This window comes from Mus pahari, chromosome 2 (assembly GCF_900095145.1).
Source record: "Mus pahari chromosome 2, PAHARI_EIJ_v1.1, whole genome shotgun sequence".
Taxonomy (NCBI): domain Eukaryota; kingdom Metazoa; phylum Chordata; class Mammalia; order Rodentia; family Muridae; genus Mus; species Mus pahari.
Window position 1 is genome coordinate 33579412 of NC_034591.1, and position 9564 is coordinate 33588975.

General features: G+C 40.7%; 1 protein-coding gene across 2 annotated transcripts in view; it reads right to left on the reverse strand.

Moving 5' to 3' along the window:
- Thsd7a (thrombospondin type 1 domain containing 7A) overlaps window positions 1–9564 on the reverse strand; it is a 388294-nt gene that overhangs the window by 182126 nt on the left and 196604 nt on the right. The gene's annotated exons all lie outside the window — the stretch shown is intronic.

The window sequence follows — 9564 nt, forward strand, 5'->3', positions numbered from 1 at the left end:
AAAAAAAAAACAAAACAAAACAAAAAAAAACCAACAAAAAAAGAGAAAGCTTTGCTTATATTTCCGGCACCCATCCAGGCCTACAGTAGCTGTCCTTTTAGTTTTCTGAGAGTTCTCCATCCTGATTTCCATCCTGACTGCACTGATTTGTGGTACTGCCTACAGTGATTGAGACCCTTGACCCCTGCTTCCTTTTCAGAAGTTCCTATCAGATTCAATACCACTCCTTGTCGTACACACAAAGGACTGATATCTTACCCCAGACATACTTGCTCAGCCAAGTTTTTTATTACCACTCTAGCAACAGGAGCTAGGAAATGGAAACAACCTAAATGTTCTTCTGTTGGTAAATGGATAATAAAAACATGGCAAATTACAAAAATATTTAACTATAAATAAAACAGAAACCATGATTTCCAGTCAATGAATGGAGAATGGAACTGGAAACTACCATAGTGAGTGAGGTTAACCCAAACCCAGAAAGACAAATGCCACCTGTGCTCTATTCTTAGTTTCTCATAGTCCAGATTGTCCTCGAATCTGTAGACTTGAGCATATACCCTAAATTATCCTAAAACTAGGAAAGTGCAATAGGACCTTGGCATAAGGAGAGGAGAAAGAGTTCCAGTGAGGGTAGAAAGAAGAAAGATGGTATGAAGTGGGTAATAGCAATAATGAGGGCAGACTTTAACTGGGGGAAAAGAGTAATACTGGGGGAGATGGGAAAGGAAGAGATAAATAATAGTAAAGACCCTTGAAAAGCCATAAATAAATATTATTTTATTCTTTTTAAAAATGAGGTTATACCACATAAGGAGATTGCACCCCCCCCTTAAGAATTATGTCACATTTATTAAAAAAACTCCAGTACCAGGCATGGGAAATCTCCCCATAAGTGTTTGGCTGGAGAAATGCAAAATTGCTCAAGGCAGTATAGGGTATTGTCATTGTTCTTAATTGCCCTCCAAAACTTAAAGGTAAGCCCTTAATACTGAAGACACCACACTTTGGTCATGGTAAGTGAAGTTACTGATGTGGAAGTGACTTTGATTGCTTCCTTGAGGACTGGTGCTCACAACACTGGATGTGCTATGCAAGTCTCCCAGAGAAAGGAGCAATTGGCAGTCCTACTCAAACAAAGACCCAGGAAACACATCAATAATTGCATTGGCAAGATATACACAATTGTGAAATAGTGGCACGTTTATGTTGGGGGTAACCAAGAATTATCTTCTTGGAGCTAGGGCTGCTCAACAAGAGGGAGTTTATGCTAAAAACACAATTTCTGTTTCCAAAATAGACCTTCATATACCCACGGGGAAGTAGAACTCTCATCCCTCAGAAGAATGAGAATCGATCCATTCTCATCTCCTTGTACAAAGCTCAAGTCTAAGTGGATCAAAGACCTCCACATAAAACCAGAGACACTGAAATTTATAAAGGAGAAAGTGGGGAAATGCCTGGAAGATATGGGCACAGGGGGAAACTTCCTGAACAGAACAGCAATGGCTTGGGCTGCAAGATCAAGAATAGGCAAATGGGAACTTATAAAATTGCAAAGCTTCTGTAAGGCAAAAGACACTGTCAATAAGACAAAAAGGCCACCAACAGATTGAGAAAGAATTTTTACCAATCCTAAATCAGATAGGGGACTAATATCCAATATATACAAAGAACTCAAGAAGCCGGACTCCAGAAAATCAAATAATCCTATTTTTAAAAAAATGGGGTACAGAGCTAAACAAAGAATTCTCAACTGAGGAATACCGAAGGGCTGAGAAGCACCTGAAAAAATATTCAACATCACTACATGAAACTCAAGAAGAAGGAAGACCAACGTGTGGATACTTTATTCCTTCTTAGAATGTGGAACAAATAACCATGGAAGGAGTTACAGAGACAAAGTTCAGAGCAGACCCTGAAGGAACAACCATCCAGAGACTACCCCACTTGGGGATCCACCCTATAAACAACCACCAAACCCAGACACTATGGCAGATGCCAACAAGAGCCTGTTGACAGGAGTCTGATGTAGCTTTCTCCTGAGTGCCTCTGCCAGTGCCTAGCAAATACAGAAGTGGATGCTCACAATCATCCATTGGATGGAGCACAAGGTACCCAATGAAGAAGCCAGAGAAATACCCAGGGAGCTGAAGGGAACTGAAGCCCCATAGAAGGAACATCAATATGAACTAACCAGTATCACCTGAGCTCCTTGGAACTATACCACCAATCAAAGAAAACACATGGTGGAACTTGTGGCTCTAGCTATACAAGTAGTAGAGGATGGCCTAGTTGGTCATCAATGGGAGGAGAGGTCCGTGGTCCTGTGAAGGTTCTGTGATACTTCAGTATAGGGGAATGCCAGGACCAGGAAGTGGGAGTGGGTGGGCTGGGGAGCAGTGGGGAGGGGGAAGAGATAGGGGATTTGGGGAGGGGAAACTAGGAAAGGGGATAACATTTAAAATGTAAAGAAAATATCTAATAAAATAAATAAAAATGTACATTTTTGCAACAAATGGAGACTATTACATAGATCCACAACTGTTCAAACCATGTAGAATAAAAGATTCTGGGGTGTCTGGCTCCAAGTAATGTACCTGTGATGTTACTCCTACACTCATGAGAACATCACACATCACAGGGGAGTGGGGGGAATGATTGTAAAAGCCAGAAGACATAAACAGATGCTGAGTGATAGTGTCCCCTAGACTTGAAGGGAAAAGTGTACCCACGAAATCTTGACAATATAATTGCTTAAAGAAGACGGGGTACAACGAAAACGTCAGTTAATATGCCAAGATGTGAAAATGAGGTTGTCTGTCTCCACATGTCTACAGCAAACCCCAAACTACGCGCAGGCTCCCTAGAACATGTCATATATTCCTCCTAACTATAAGGGAGAGTTCTACACCACCATCTGCTTGTCTGACTATGATCTATCTCTCTATATATCAACCTACTTATAATCTATTTTTAAGAGTTATTTTTAAGAATCTTATAAATGTATTGTTGTTTAAGAATTGTTCCTGTCTAAAGGAACTACAGGGGCAAAAATGGAGAAGAGACTGAGGAAAAGGAGGTCTAGTGACAAACCAAACTTGGTATCCATCTCAAGGGGAGGCTCCAAGGCCTAATACTGTTACTGATGCTCTGGTGTGCTTACAGATAGCTTAGCATGCTCTCCTCTGAGAGGCCCAACCAGCAGCTGACTGAGACAGATGTAGATACTTACACTCAACCATTGGACTAATGTTGGGGGACCCCTGTTGTTGAATTAGGGAAGGGCTGGAAAAAGCTGAGAAGAAGGGCCACCCCACAGGGAGACCAGCAGTCTCAACTAACCTGGACCCCTGAGGTCTCTCAGTCACTGAGCTAACAACCAGGCAGCATACACAAACTGGTCTGAGGCCCTGACACATACACAGCAGAGGACTGCCTGGTCTTACCTCAGTAGGAGAAGATGCACCTAACCCTAAGCCCCAAGAAGTGGGGAGGCCCGGCGGGGGGTGGGGGACATCCTCTTGGAGACAGAAGGTATGGGATGAATGAGGAACTGTGGGAGGCAGACAGGGAGGGGAATAACAACTAGACTGTAGGGAGAAAAAAAAAAAAAGAACAACAAAAACAAACAAACAAAAAGTTCTAGCCAGAGCTGGGAAGATAGCGTAGTGTGTAATTTGCATGTTTTGAATTTTCTCTGTATAACTCAAGTTTTTAAAATATCAGACATGGTAGCACATATATGGGATGCCAGACATGAGGAGTTCTGTGGTACTGTCTAACCTACTGGGCAAATTTAAGGCCACTGAGAGACAGTGCCCCAGTGAAAGGTGGATGTCACCGTAGGATGAAGAATGACACATGAGCTTTTACTCTAAGCTTCACATGTACATGCATGTATGTGTATGTGCTCCTACACACATTTGCACGTGTACAGATATGAACAGGCATGCAGAATTTCAGTCATTAAGACTTTCTTTAGTAAAGGCATCACACAAAGCATCTACATATCTTTTCCCCTCTAGATTTATTTGGGTGCAATTTATTTTAAAGAAGCAGTAATAGAGTCTTTATGTCTCCTCCATATCATACGACTAGAAAGTAGCGGTGCCAATGAAGATAGATATATACTGCTGGAAGCATTTATGAGGATGTCAGCAACCGTGGCACACACTAAAAATATTATCAACTATGAAAGAAGGGGAATTGGAAACTCTTTGACCTGGTGGACTGCAGGAGTTAAAAGGAGGGAAGGAATCATTGAACTCTTAGAAGCTTTTAGCTTTGAGTCTGTCAAACATGCCAATTCTAAGAACAACCAAGAAGAACCATTTTTCTAGCAACTCATAAATATCTCAGCATTCATATCCTTACTTGACGTAGATGAATCTAGAATGCATCCAGTAGGAAATCTTATCCAAGGAACTCATCCAGAATTAAGGATCAGGGTTTTGCTGAAAGTCTTGAATGCCATATGTATGTATGAATGTATGTGTGTATAAACGTATGTATAAATTATCAGCTCAGAGCCAAAGGCATGGAGAAAAAGGAGGTCTGTCACACCTGTGCTCATTTTAGATCTGTGCCTTTTACACAGGCCTTACAGATGATGCATAAACAAACTGATGTTTAGTTGTTTATTTTATGATTCATGAGACTAAACTGAATCACAGGATCACCCATGATTAGTAGATGATTCATCCATCATTCTCAGGCAGTTCCTTGCTTTATCTTGGCCAGCAAAGGCTGACATCACACAGATTAAAGGATAAAAACATTTTGGTTCCTTATGTTTCTCAAAGAGCATGGCCCTGTGAGAAGTGATATACGGAGAAGCGGAGCTTTGGGCGAGAATACTACAGTCTCTGGGACAGCTTTCTTCCATTTGTGTGGTGTTCTTAGGGTAACCAGATGGTCCGGACTGATTAGAACAAAACTCTGGCTTGGGGAGAGAATCAGATGTGACTCACGGGACCCCTTTTACTTGTGAGTGGAACCAAATAAATATTGAAAAGTGACAAGGAAAGGAGTATTTCTGTTAAAAGTTTTCCTCAAGAGATAAAGAGCAAAGACCTTCCTCAGTCCATCAGATGCTAACTTCACTTTCTTTCTTCCTTGTTAATTCATGCTTTATCCACGAGAATTTGAAGCTAATTAAATCTCTGCTTCTAAAACCAGTTTTGTAGCCCATTTAGTGATTGCTTATTGTGCTCATGAAAATCACCTTCTACCGAGGGCAGCACATTAAGTCTTCTGAAATGCCCCCGCCATTCTTTATATTCTTAAACAGAAGCCTCCAACACTCTTCATTTTCTTAACATTGAGTTCCAACATTCCCATGTGGAAACAAAGGCCCTAGGTCATCAGATGATAAGATTGACTCGTCTCCAGTATCCCCAGCAGCCTGAGGATCTGCTCATTCTCTTCACTGTCTAATGAATAAACATAGCCTAGGCTGTGGGTCTCCCTCTCCTACCTGCCACTCCCTTTGCCTCTAAGCCAAGTCTCATAATCTTGGTGTTGAAGGCGATTTTTAGAAAGTCACCAAGCATATCCTAATTGTCCTTCTTCTAAACAGCACCTGCTGAGATTATTTTCCTTGAGGTAAGTAGATGAAACTAACAGACTGGAAACTCGGTATCATATGCCTTCGGCAAACAAACAGGCAAGCAAACCAACAAACAAAAAGCATGTGCCCTTAGAGGATAGCTAAGCATGAGTAGCTGAGTTTAAACCCTCAAGACTCATGTAAACACAGGTAGGTGGCACATGTTTGTAACTCCAGTGCTTCTTCAGCAAGATAGGAGGTAAAGGCCTAGGAACCCCAGGAGCTCATGGGGCTGATAGTCTGGCATGTGCAAAACAATATCAGCAACATTGAGGCCTTGTCTCAAATAAGAAATGTAGAAGGTGAGGATAGAGGTTGTCCTTTGACCTCCAAATGCATGCTATATCCTAATGCACACCTGCACTCAACAGAAATGGACAGAAATGTGCACACACATAATGCATGTGCACACCCACAAATGTACATGGTGCCCAAACATAAAAAAGGCTTTTTACAAGCAAGCAAAACTACACGTCTATATTTATGCCACCAAAACATGTATTTGTGAATGCCTCTGCTCTGAAATTACTTTCTCCCACTGCTCCCCTCTCGGTCTATCTGTCTCTCTCTCTCAACTTTCTCTATCCCTTCTCTGCTTCCCTCCCTCCTGTTTACATCTATAGATCTAAATATATTAAATCATTTTATATCATAGTTCCTAATATTAAAAAAAGAAGAAAATTAAAGGAGACTACAGTTAATGTTGGATGATATCATAAGACCAGAACTCTAGCAAAACATGTTAGCCTGTGGCTCTATAAGTGGAAGTTGTTATGTGACCTACTAAAAAGTAGAGTTTACTTCTCCATATGGGCTGTGGACAAACACACCATTGCCTCTAAATGTGAACTTTTTATACACTAGAGGCCAAAGATCCTTTCAAGCCAACTGAACTAGAATCTGAATTTAAAAAAAAAAAAAAAAAAAAAATCCTCCTGAGATCTACTTGGGTAAGGAAGTTTTAGAATCAATAGAGATGCTTCTCTTATATTCACCCCCCAAACCTAGGTCAGCCAGTATTTACATCTGGCAACAGAATCTGTGCTGAGGTCGCTCTGCTTCTTACAAATATTCACATCTGAATAGATCTCACACTGAGTAAGAATTTGTTAGCAGGTCAGGGTAACTTAACCAAAAGCATTTAAGAATCTGGAGAAGAAAGCTATGCAAAGTTTCCCAAGCATCCTCCAGCACTCAGAATTGCACTGGCCTTTCTTGGCTTCATGAGGTTTTCTGTTCCTACAGGAAGCTCTGCTGTTCCTGGCACCAGCTGTTCCATGAAGTGGATGTGCTGTCTCTTGTTCCTGCCCTCAGCTCTGAAGCCAAGCCTGGCACTGGTGTGGGTCGCTGTTGGAGTCTACCTTACATTCAGACACCTGGCTGCAAGTACCTTTGGGAAACATCAGTTCTAGCTCTCTGACATCACCATACAGAAAGTCGGTTGGAATTGTTGGTAGGCACAATGTGTTCCACACATGAAAGCAAGAGATTTTTATAGGTTTCCTTTATCAGTTGAAAACAGACACAGAGGCCACTCTGTAGAAATTATTAGATGCAACTTCCCGTTGTGAGGTTCAGTGGATCAACTGACTAGGAAGGTCTAATAAGCTAACTGTGGTATGAACTTCAAACTGGACATCCTAGACAGACTAGGACCATGTTATTTTATCAGTAGGAAGTGAAACAAAGTTATAATCCCAAACTCTGACCCTTTGGCACAGGTAGTTTGCAAAGCTCTGAACTGTAGGAGTTGAATTTCTGACCAGTCAACCCATCTGTGGCTCCCTTCCCAAACCAGGTATTCCTGACTCCTTGGGAATTACTATACACGAGGAGTCTGTAACTGTTCATAAATACAAATCATTAAATGTTTAGGTATATGTTACCTATAAACAAAATAGCAACGCCAGTTTTAACCCTTTCAGCTTTAGTCTGTAGCAAGCATTTAAAATATCCTTATTCTATTAAAGATTGAGTTTTCCTCCTGTAAATTCATTGACATTGCTTAGTTCACTGGAGGCTTTCCTATACAGGAGGAATTGTGCATCGTTATCACATAATATTAGCAAACATTGCTATACGTACAATGTGAAAAATATAATTCAAGGAAAATATCTCGTGTCTCTAGCTGCATATGTAGCAGAAGATGGCCTAGTCGGCCATCATTGGGAAGAGAGACCCCCTTTGTCTTGCAAACTTTATATGCCCCAGTAAAGGGGAATGCCAGGGCCAAGAAGTGGGAGTGGGTGGGTATGGGAGCAGGGCAGGGGTGGGGTATAGGGAACTTTCAGGATAGCATTTGAAATGTAAACAAAAAAAATCTAATAAAAAAATCATTCAATTTTTGTCATACAAAATGCCTAAGCTTGACATCTTTGTCTTGTTGGACTGCTCATTCACGGTGTCTCATGAAATGTCACGTCCTATGAATGAGTACTTACTTTATTATTGGCTAGCAAAGCATAAAAGTAGGGAAAGAGAAGAAAGTGATATGCATTTCGAGGTGGATATGCTTTTCTCCTGTACCAATATTGGCAGTTGGCTGTTATCCCTGCCGTCCTACTTCTTAAGCTCAGAGCTACAGATATCAATATTACACTCAGGTATTTTATGCGAGAATACAATGCTAATAAGGCATACATTCTCTCATACTAGGCTTTTTCAATACTAATGAGTGGAGGGTTTCTCACATTCTCCTGATTCCCAAACTGCAGTACGTCAGAAAGTAATGAATGCTCTGTTCAGAGTCAAGAGATCCAAGACCACCCTAACGTGCTGATCCTGTGCTATACAACCCTGATTAGCTAATGAAGACCCTACCTCAGCTGCCTTTTTATATGGTAAAATTACTTTTATATGGTAATTCTGATTGGTTTATATTTTAGATGAACCTTTGCTTAGAAAATTTGTTCACTTGTAAGTATATTCAAGTTGAAGTTCTGCCTTCAGTGTAAAATTATGTTTTCTGTAAAGTATAATTTCTGTATCAATTTGAATCAACACTTTTACAAGCTCTCTGGAATTTATTATCAAGTCTCTGTCTCTTTAACAGAATTAACAAAACAGACATAATAATATCTGTGGAAGCAAATGCATGCACATTGAAACTGTTTTTCTAAGAAAGACAGGTCTTTGCCTTGCTTTAATATCTGAAAATCTTTTGTTGAGATGTTTGGGAACATTGCCAGCTGATGTCACCTGCCAGCTGGAGTGATCATATGTTCCCTATTAACGCTGAGGGCCACACTCCTGGTCAGCAGCTGAATACGAGGATAGAAGCATGGTGTGTGTTCAGTAATGGGAAAAATTGCTATAGCAATGAGGCCTTACTGAAAGGGCCAATGCTGGATCTCTCATTCTTTCACACACAGGACATGCTTGCATGCAGCTGCTTCTGTCCCCTGTGCTGGTACAGTCATTTCACCATAGTGAAACTGTATGGCAAACTCCCAAATCAACTCCAAATGAAAAATTGGAACTTGTTTTCAGGAATAGGGTTAAAAACTCCCTGTAAGTCAGTGGAAATGACACAAAATGATATTATTAATTTTGGCAGTTCTTATCCTTTAGCAGTTAGGAATTTTGCCAATAAGAATTCTGTTTTTAATGCTTGAACTAATCAAGAAGCATAAGTAACTATTGGGGCAGTATAAGTATCAAGTATTTAAAAGGAGGCTTACCAAATATTTATTCAAACCTTTGATAGTCTCATAACTTTTATGACAAATGGCAGAGAAAGAGAATCATAGCTCTGAGTTAAGAAAAAGAAGTTAGCTGGGCATTGGTGGCACACACCTTTAATCCCAGCACTTGGGAGGCAGAGGCAGGTGGATTTCTGAGTTCGAGGCCAGCCTTGTCTACAAAGTGAGTTCCAGGACAGCCAGGGCTATACAGAGAAACCCTGTCTCGAAAAAAATCAGAAAGAAAGAAAGAAAGAAAGAAAGAAAGAAAGA